The sequence below is a fragment of the Erinaceus europaeus genome, chromosome 6, assembly GCF_950295315.1.
Source record: "Erinaceus europaeus chromosome 6, mEriEur2.1, whole genome shotgun sequence".
In the NCBI taxonomy this organism is placed as follows: Eukaryota; Metazoa; Chordata; class Mammalia; order Eulipotyphla; family Erinaceidae; genus Erinaceus; species Erinaceus europaeus.
Genome location: NC_080167.1, coordinates 16847386 through 16855875, shown reverse-complemented (window position 1 = coordinate 16855875; position 8490 = coordinate 16847386). Strand labels below are relative to the sequence as shown.

Sequence of the window (8490 nt, the reverse complement as noted above, 5' to 3'; positions counted from 1 at the left end):
CCTCACGGGCAAAGGGCCTGCCGCTAAGTGTTTGTAAACTCATTAATGAAGGACTTTTCAAAGGGATTTAGGAACGCCACTTCGCTAACTTCAGGGGCCACAGCGGCACACCGAAAGCGATTTTGAAAACACCCTCGAGCCCCTCCTAGCAGGACTTAAAAGCCGGTGGAGGGTGGCGCATGCGCCGACCTCCTCGTGGCCATCCTGAGCAGTGACCTTCTTCCCGAGAGCCCGCGCGAGAGAAAGGGCGGGGGAAACGGTATTCTCGCGAGGTCCCCGCGAGCGCCGGCGGAAGCAGTAGACACGTGACTCTCCTAGGCGGCCTTCGCCGTGCCCCCTCCCCCTTCTCCGAAACCCGGCCCCCTCACCCCTCGCCCACCCTGGATCCGCCGTAATGGACCGTTTGGGTGACGGAATTCCTTTGGATCGAACCATCGGTATCAGGCCGGCGGGAGCCAGCGGAGTCCATGCTGTGCGGCGAAGGCAGGGAGCGGTCAAGATGGGGGGGTGGGGAAATCATCTTCCTTCACTTAGCAGGAAGGCGGGGTGGAGAGGGGCGCTGAGGGAGGGGGTGGGGGGGGTGGGTGGAGGGAGGAAGTCACGTGGTGCCCACGGCGCGCGCTGTCTGCGCGCGGCGTCCCATCCGTCGTCCCACCCCCTCGCCTCCCGGCGGGGCGGGGGGCTGGGGGGAGGGGCGTCAAGATGGCGGCGGGGAGGTAGGCAGAGCCGGACGCCGCTGCCACCGCCGCCGCCGCCGCCGCCTCCGCGCCAGTCGAGTCTGGTCCCTCAAGCCTTCTCCGCCGAACAGGAGCTATTTGGACGCCGGTTCCCGCGGGGAAAGTAAGTCCCTTCCTTAGCCGTATCCTGCCTCCACACTCCCCCGCCAGGACAGCCTCCCACTCCCACCCTCCTCACGGGGCCGTATGGGGCCGGACTGGGGGGGGCAGCCACCTCGCCCCCATTCGGGGGTCCCTCCTCGCCCCCGCCTCCACTGTGCGCCCCAAGACTCTCGGGGAGCGCGGTCCCGGCGGCGGTCCCGCTGAGGTCGCTTCCTCCGCCCCGTCAGTGCCGGGCCCTGCGGTCGCCGCGCGGGGTCCGTCGGTCCCAGGAGTTCACTGTCCTGGCCCGGAGGCTCCTCCTCTGGGCCGGCGAGACTGATCTGCAGACCGACCCCGGCTCCCACTTCATGCCACCACCGCAGCCCAGCCCAGCTCACCCCCCGGGCTTGTCCGCACGAAGCGGGAGCTGCGAGGTCCCGGAGCTGCAGGGAAAGTGAGCTCCGGGACCCTTCAGAAGTCCTCCTGCCCGAGGGCTGCTCCCGGCCCGGGGCGACTGCGGGCGGCGGGAGGGGCTCCTTCGGAAACCTGGACCCTGCACCTGCAGTTTCCTGACTGCTGGCGCCGGGGACGATGCGGGAGACACGTGGGACGTGGGGGTCCGCACCAGCTCGTCGGGTTGATTTGGCCTTGAGCTCGCTCGCTGCCCAGACCCCCGAGCCGGGAGGGGAGGAGGATGCAAAGGGCGGTTGGGGCATCTGCTGACTTGGAGCGGGCGTCGGGTGTGCAGACCATCGAAAGTTCCCCAAACCCGTGGGTGCTGGTGGTTTCCCAGGAGTGGTTCGGGGTCGGTTTAACCGCTGAGGAGATTTCGATGTTCCTGAGCCCTTGTGATTGTTTCTTTTTCTGACCCTGGCATTCAGCTCCTCCCCTTTCCACCCCGGCTTTGTGCTTCTGTTTGGTTAATGTTTGCGGACCACTAACTTGATCCTCGCACACAGAAGCGCTTTCTATGTGCGTGCGCCGTTTACTGTGGGAGGCTTTTGTTTTGGGGGAGTCTGTGGTTGAGAAACGTGGGAAAGGAACGGGGGAGAGAATGAAGAGTCAAAGACAGGCCAGGATTTTATCCATTGAATTGCGCAGCCAATTGTAACTGCACCCGGAAGTTTGTGCTGAACACGTGTTGATGAGGGAAGGTTAAAAACTGGGTCCCCTTTGACCTTTCAAAGTTGATTACTAGCAGTTTATGCCAAGTTAAGTGTTTCGTATTCTCCGGACAGCCAGCACTGGAGACAGGCTAAGGCTTCTAAAGTGTTGACCGGTAGCGTTTAGCAAGCTGTCAAACCCTGAGTGTCCTTGCGCGGAGCCGCTTAACACTTGCAAACACTTGAACAGGAGAGCTGTGCCGAGGGATTCCTTTCCCCCCAGGTATTCTCGGCAGTCAAAGTGGATTTTCATCATCGATGGGAAAAGCCATTATCATTGCACAAAAGATAGTTTGTGTTGGATTCCTGGGGTAAAATGCAGAATTTGCTTTAAATGGAACTAAAATTTTGTAGGCAAGGTAACATTTTATTGTTATGAGTAGGGGAGCAATTTCCAAAATTGTGCTGTAATAGGGAAGACTATTACTATTTTCCTTGGCGGGGGGGGGGGGGGGGGAGGGATCTAGACTCCACTATTATTACTTCTCAAGTTGTTTTTTTTTTTTGAATTTAAAATGGAGAGAGCTTTGGACTTGAAGTCCAGAATTTTATCCCTGGCATGGCATAGCCCAGAGTAATACTTTGGTTCTCATGTTAGTAAATAAAAGAACTGAAAGTAGATTTTTCTGTAGTTACTGGATAAATGTTAAGAGGAATGGTGTGTTTGTTTAGTCAGTTGATTGAGTAGTTAATGTCTGTCATTTTTACTTGTTTTAAGGTCTTTACTGAGATTACTGTTTTAAAGTCAGACAGTATTCTAGATTTACTTTTCAAGATAGTTTATAAGTCTTTGTTGGCAGGGGCTTCACTCCTACTGGCTAGGGTGACTTTTTCAGTAGAGAGGGAAAGACACCAACTAGCACATACGTAAAGCTTCCTCCAATGAAGCGGCAGTCGGGCTCCAGTCTTAGATGGTTCATATCGCCTGAAAGGCTTTCACTACAGATACATTGGTGTTTCTTATTCTTACTCTCTTTTCTTTCTTTTTTCTTTCTCTCCCTTTAAAAAAATTTTTTTATTATCTTCACTTACTTATTGGATAGAGACAGCCAGAAATTGGGAGGAAGAGGGAAGCTAGAGAAGGAGAGAGACACCTGCAGACCTGCTTCACCACTCGCAAAGCTTTCCCCCTGCTGGTGGGCACCAGGGGCTCGAACCCTGGTCCTTGTCCATTATAGCATGTGCACTCAACTAGGTGCGCTAGCATCCGGCCCCCCCCCCCCTTTTTTTTTAATCTTTGATGGAGGAGGAACCCTGTGCTTTATCCATTGCACCACTTTCTGGACTGCAAGCCCAGTTATTCTGTTGGCTCCATAGTCTCCTTAGCCTGTGGTGTGCTGCTGTAGTTAAATCCCTGTATCCTTCCAGAATTATAGTTTCAATAGGAGGAACTGTGTCTTAGAGGATTCAATATTGGTGTCCTCCCAGAGTTCTCTGTTCTTTCCTTCTTCTGACTGACTGCTGTTTCTCAAGATTTTTTCCCTGTTCTTTCTCTTCTTCTGTGTCTTTTGTTTATCATAGGCAGACTATCTTGATATTACAAATGTATTTATGATTAAAACATCCTTTTTGTGTTCCACTGTTTGAGGTAGATTCACTCTGGTTAGTAACTTTTGAGTTGGTTAGATAGCTTACACATTAGATGTCATGGGCGGGCGGTGCATGAAATCCATTACAAGTTGCCCGGTTCATGAAATCCTTTACAAGTTGCAGCAGTTCCCTTAGCAGTATTTGAATCTATACTGAACCTTGTTATGGTCAAAGTGAAAGTCTTCTCTTGCTTATCTTGCTTAGGAATAAATCCTTAGTTATTTATATATATATTTTTAACCTTTTTACTTTTTTTTTTTTTACTTTTTTTTATTGGGGAATTAATGTTTTACATTCAACAGTAAGTACAATAGTTTGTACATGCATAAAATTCCCCAGTTTCCCATATAACAATACAACCCCCACTAGGTCCTCTGAATCCTTCTTGGACCTGTAATCTCCCCAGCCACCCACCCCAGAGTCTTTTTTTTTTTTTAAATTTATTTCTTTATTGGGGAATTAATGTTTTACATTCAACAGTAAATACAATAGTTTGTACATGCATAACATTCCCCAGTTTCCCATTTAACAATACAACCCCCACTATGTCATTTATCATCCTTCATGGACCTGTATTCTCCCCACCCACCCACCCCAGAGTCTTTTACTTTGGTGCAATACGCCAATTCCATTTCAGGTTCGACTTGTGTTTTCTTTTCTGATCTTGTTTTTCAACTTCTGCCTGAGAGTGAGATCATCCCATATTAACCTTTTTACTTTTATATTGGATAGAGAAGTTGAGAGAGGAGGGTGAGATAGAGGGAGAGACAAAGAGACACCTGTAGCCCTGCTTCACCACTTGTGAAGCTTTCCCTGCAGGTGGGGACCATGGGCTTGAACCCAGATCCCTGTGCACTGTAAGGTGAGCACTTACCCAGGTGCACCACTGCTTGGCCCCTAAATCTTACTTATTTATAAAGTGAGAAGTTTGGATGATATAATCTTTCTGCTCAGAGCTTCAGGCCTGAAATCCTTTTGCATGACCATTATGCTGCCTTTCCATCTGCTAATATATGTTTTGAAAGATTATTGAAGATACAGTTATTTTTAGGGACTGGGCAGTGGCTCACTAGTTAGAGTGCCCATGTTACCATGCCCAAGGACCTGGGTTTGAGCCCCCAGCCACCGAATAGGAGTGTCTGGGTGGAGTGGTAGAGGGGATTCTTGACCAGTGGTGTAGTGTCTCTGCCTCTCACTACCTAGAATGGGAGGGGAGAGTGTTGGAGGCATATAGGCACTGAGCTACTGCTGTTTGATTTTTTTTTTTAAGTCTTTATTTATTTATTGATAGAGACAGCCAGAAATTGAGAGGGAAGGGGGTGATAGGAAGGGAGAGAGAGAGATACCTGCTGCCCTGCTTCACCACTTGCAAAGCTTTCCCCTTGCAGGTGGGGATGGGGGCTGGAACCTGGGTCCTTGCTCACTGTAACAGGTACGCCACCCCCCCCCCAAATGAGCTGCTGTTATAACCCTATGTCTATAAAGTGACATTTTATTTAATGTCATTATTTTACCAAAACACAGCTCAGTCCGGTTTATGGTGGTGTGTGTGGGGGGAGTTCAATTTGTATATTATTTATTACATCAGTTATGACGAGTTCAGTGCTGGTTCTCCCCCTCCCCTTTTTCTTTCTTTTTTTTTTTTTTATGGAGTCTGAAAGAGAAGAAAATCGCCCTGTAGCACTGGTTTTTAAAATTTTTTGAAATTTTCCCTTTTGTTGCCCTTGTTTTTTTTATTGTAGTTATTACTGATGTCGTCATTGTTGGACAAGACAGAAAGAAATGGAGAGAGGGGGAGAGAAAGATAGACACCTGCAGACCTGCTTCACCGCCTGTGAAGCGACTTCCCTGCAGGTGGCACCACGTGTGCTTAACCCACTGCACGACTGCCCAACTCCCCTTTTTTTAATTTTTAAAATTTATTTTATTTATTCCTTTTTGTTGCTATTGTTATTATTGTTATAGCTGTCATCGTTGGATAGGACAGAGAAATGGAGAGAGGAGGGGAAGACAGAAGGGGGAAAAGAAAGACACCTGTAGATCTGCTTCACCACATGTGAGGACCCCCCCACACGCACCCTGCAGGTGGGGGGGTCCTCTAATGGGGATCCTTACTCTGGTCCTTGTGCGCCTGGAAGCATTTGCACTTAACTCCCTGCGCTACCGCCCTCTACCACCCTCTACCACCCGACCCCTGCAGCACTGCTCTTAACTCTCTCGAAGCTCATTCCCCCTGCAGGTGAGAACCTGGGGCTTGAAGAGTGCTCCTCACACATGGTGTGTGTGCTGTCAGGTTAGCCACCATCTGGAGCCCTGGAGCCAAAGGGTTGTTTTTTTTTTTTTTTTTAACTTTCTTCTTTCTTCTTTCCTCTTTACCTTTTAAAAGACAATCAGTGTGTTGTTGGCTGTGGTAGATAGCATAGTGGTTATTCAAAGAGATTTATGCCTGAGGCTCTGCAGTCTGAGGTTCAGTCCCCTACAGTTTGATGCTGTGGTCTTAGTAGTGACTTAGTATTGACAGTATCTATAAAACAACCCTGTCTTGGGCAGGCAAAATAACAATAGCTCACCAGGTTAGTATACCTGCAACCCAGATTCCTGGTCTCCCCATACTGGAAGACACTTTGGTGATGTAATCTCTCTTCTCTCTACCTGAAAGATGTTCTGAAATGAGGAAGCTCAGGCAACAGCAACTTTTTTTTTTTTTTTTTTTTTTTTACCAGAGCACTGAGAACTCTGCTTTATGGTGCTTGGAGGACTAGACCTGGGACTTCAGAGCCTCAGGCTTGAGTCTCTTTGCATAACCATTATGTTATCTTCCCCACCCAGTCTTTAATTTTTCGGGAGGGTTGACTCTGTAGCTTCGCTCCATCCATCATCAGTGAATACTCACCCTGCCTCCACCCCTTGGTTCTGTGTGGTGCTCCTGCTCAAAACCAGTACCTCATGCTCAGCAAGACATGTACTTTACTGGGTGAGCTCTGTCTTTTGGCCCTCAGATTTATTTATTTATTACCAAAGCTGCTCAGCTGGGGGGATAGAACCTGGGACTTCAGAGCCTCAGGCATGAGAGTCTTTGCATAACTTATGCTATCTATCCCTGCCCTCAGATTGATTGATTAATTGATTAATTGCTGGGGCTTGATGCCTGCACTACGAATCCATTGCTCCTGCAGGCCATATTTCCCATTTTGTTGCTCTTGTTGTCGTTATGTTCTTATTGCCGTGCTGTTGTTGGATAGGACAGAAAGAAATTGAGAGAGGAGGGGAAAGACACTTGCAGGACCTGTTTCCCCACCTGTGAAGTGGCCCCCCCTACCCCCTGCCCACACAGGTGGGAAGCCCGGGGCTCAAACTGGGATCCTTTGCACTTCATGCCTTGTGTACTTAACCCACTGCGCTACTGCCCAAGCTGCTATTTTTATTTTTTAATTTTTTATATTTATTTGTTTTCCCTTTTGTTGCCCTTGTTTTTTTATTATTATTGTTGTAGTTGTTATTGATGTCATAATTGTTAGATAGGACAGAGAGAAATAGAGGAGGGGATGACAGAGAGAGGGAGAGAAAGATAGACACCTGCAGACCTGCTTCACTGCCTGTGAAGCAACTCCCCTGCTGGTAGGGAGCTGGGGGCTCGAACCAGGATCCTTACACCAGTCCTTGCGCTGTACGCCATGTGCCCTTAACCCGCTGCGCTACCATCGACTCTCTGTTTTTGCTTTTTAATTGTTTTTTAATACAATAAAAACAATGACAAGATCATAGGATAAGAGGGATACAATTCCTGCCACCAGAGTATCCCAAGCCTCCATTGAAAGCTTTCCTGTAAGTTTATTTCATGAGAGATAGGCCAAAGCATTGGGCTTCCGGCACACAAGTCTTGTGCTTTACCTATTGAACCATTTTCCTGGCCACCTATCTATCAGTCTGACTGACATTTACTCTGATGTTAAAGTGTGGGTTTTTTATTTATTTTTTTTGCCGCCAGGGTGCTTGCCCTATGAATCCACTGCTCCTGGATGCCTTGTTGCACTTCTTGTAGTTATTGTTATTATTCTTATAGCTGTTATTGTTGTTGGATAGGACAGAGAGAAATCCTGAGAGGAGGGGAAGAGAGAAAGGCAATCTGCAGACCTGCTTCACCACTTGCAAAACGACCCCCTGCAGGTGGGGAACTGGGGGCTTGAACCGGGATCCTCAGGCCGGCCCTTGTGCTTTGTGCCATGTGTGCTTAACTTGCTGGGCTACATCCAGTTGTTACGTTTTTTTTTTTTTTAATATTTACTTTATTTATTTATTCCCTTTCGTTGCCCTTGTTGTTTTATTGTTGTAGTTATTATTGTTGTTGTCGTTGTTGGATAGGACAGAGAGAAATGGAGAGAGGAGGGGAAGACAGAGGAGAGAAAGATAAACACCTGCAGACCTGCTTCACCACTTGTGAAGCGACTCCCCTGCAGGTGGGGAGCCGGGGTTCGAACTGGGATCCTTATGCCGGTCCTTGTGCTTTGCGCCACCTGCGCTTAACCCGCTGCGCTACAGCCCGACACCCCAGTTGTTAAGTTTTAAAAATTTGTAACACTAACATTAACTAATCTCAGGAGAATTTTGTGAGTCTCAGCAATCTAGATTTGCATCTTCTGTATGCATTCCTTATCTGGATGGTTGAACTTAGGTGGGTTATTGAAGCTTTCTGCACCTGAGTTTCATCTCTAAAATCATAATACTTGTCTTTTTTTAAAATTTTTTTTATATTTATTTAATTTATTCCCTTTTGTTGCCCTTGTTGTTTTATTGTTGTAGTTATTATTGTTGTTGTCGTTGGATAGGGCAGAGAGAAATGGAGAGAGGAGGGGAAGACAGAGAGGAGGAGAGAAAGACAGACACCTGCAGACCTGCTTCACCGCCTGTGAAGCGACTCC

General features: G+C 48.2%; 1 protein-coding gene across 2 annotated transcripts in view; it reads left to right on the top strand.

The window, feature by feature from the left end:
* The first annotated feature begins 334 nt into the window (after positions 1–334).
* The window catches only part of SBNO1 (strawberry notch homolog 1), a 70015-nt gene continuing 61859 nt past the window's right edge, over positions 335–8490 (top strand). The window contains exon 1 of one of the 2 annotated variants that reach the window (XM_060193232.1): positions 335–437. The gene's annotated coding sequence lies outside the window, so the exon portion shown is untranslated. Of the gene's footprint in view, positions 438–524; positions 841–8490 lie in introns of those variants that run through there. The other variant, XM_060193231.1, reaches the window with a different exon arrangement.